Source organism: Arachis duranensis, chromosome 1, assembly GCF_000817695.3.
Source record: "Arachis duranensis cultivar V14167 chromosome 1, aradu.V14167.gnm2.J7QH, whole genome shotgun sequence".
Classification (NCBI taxonomy): domain Eukaryota; kingdom Viridiplantae; phylum Streptophyta; class Magnoliopsida; order Fabales; family Fabaceae; genus Arachis; species Arachis duranensis.
Genome location: NC_029772.3, coordinates 25,990,595 through 25,991,467, shown reverse-complemented (window position 1 = coordinate 25,991,467; position 873 = coordinate 25,990,595).

Genomic DNA, 873 nt, shown 5'->3' with positions numbered 1-873 from the left:
GTTTGCTCGTCCTCGAGCAAAAGAAGGAAGAAGAGAGTAGAAGAAGAAGAAATGAGGAAGAAGGGAATGGCTTTGTGTTCGGCCAAAAAGGGGAGAAGTAGTGTTTAGGTAGTGTGAAAATGAAGGAGTGAAGATGGGTTTATATAGGAGAGGGGGAGGGTTGATGTTCCGCTATGTATGGGTGGGTTGGGTGGGAAAGTGGTTTGAATTTGAATGGTGATGTAGGTGAGGTTTTATGAAGGATGGATGTGAGTAGTGAAGAGAAAGATGGGATTTGATAGGTGAAGGGTTTTTGGGGAAGAGGGGTTGAGGTGATTGGTGAATGGGTGAAGAAGAGAGAGAGTGGTGGGGTAGGTGGGGATCCTGTGGGGTCCACAGATCCTGAGGTGTCAAGGAAAAGTCATCCCTGCACCAAATGGCATGCAAAAATGCTTTTTTAGCCATTTCTGGCGTTAAACGCCGGGCTGGTGCCCATTTATGGTGTTTAACGCCAACTTCTTGCCCTTTTCTGGCATTTAACGCCAGTCTGGTACCCCTTTCTGGCGTTAAACGCCCATAATGGTGCCAGACTGGGCGTTAAACGCCCAACAGCTAGCCTTACTGGCGTTTAAACGCCAGCACGCTCTCCTCCAGGGTGTGCTGTTTTTCTTTCTATTTTTCATTCTGTTTTTGCTTTTTTTATTGATTTTGTGACTTCTCATGATCATCAACCTACAAAAAAAATATAAAAGAAAAAATAGATAAAAACATAACATTGGGTTGCCTCCCAACAAGCGCTTCTTTAATGTCAGTAGCTTGACAGAGGACTCTCATGGAGCCTCACAGATACTCAGAGCAATGTTGGAACCTCCCAACACCAAACTTAGAGTTTGA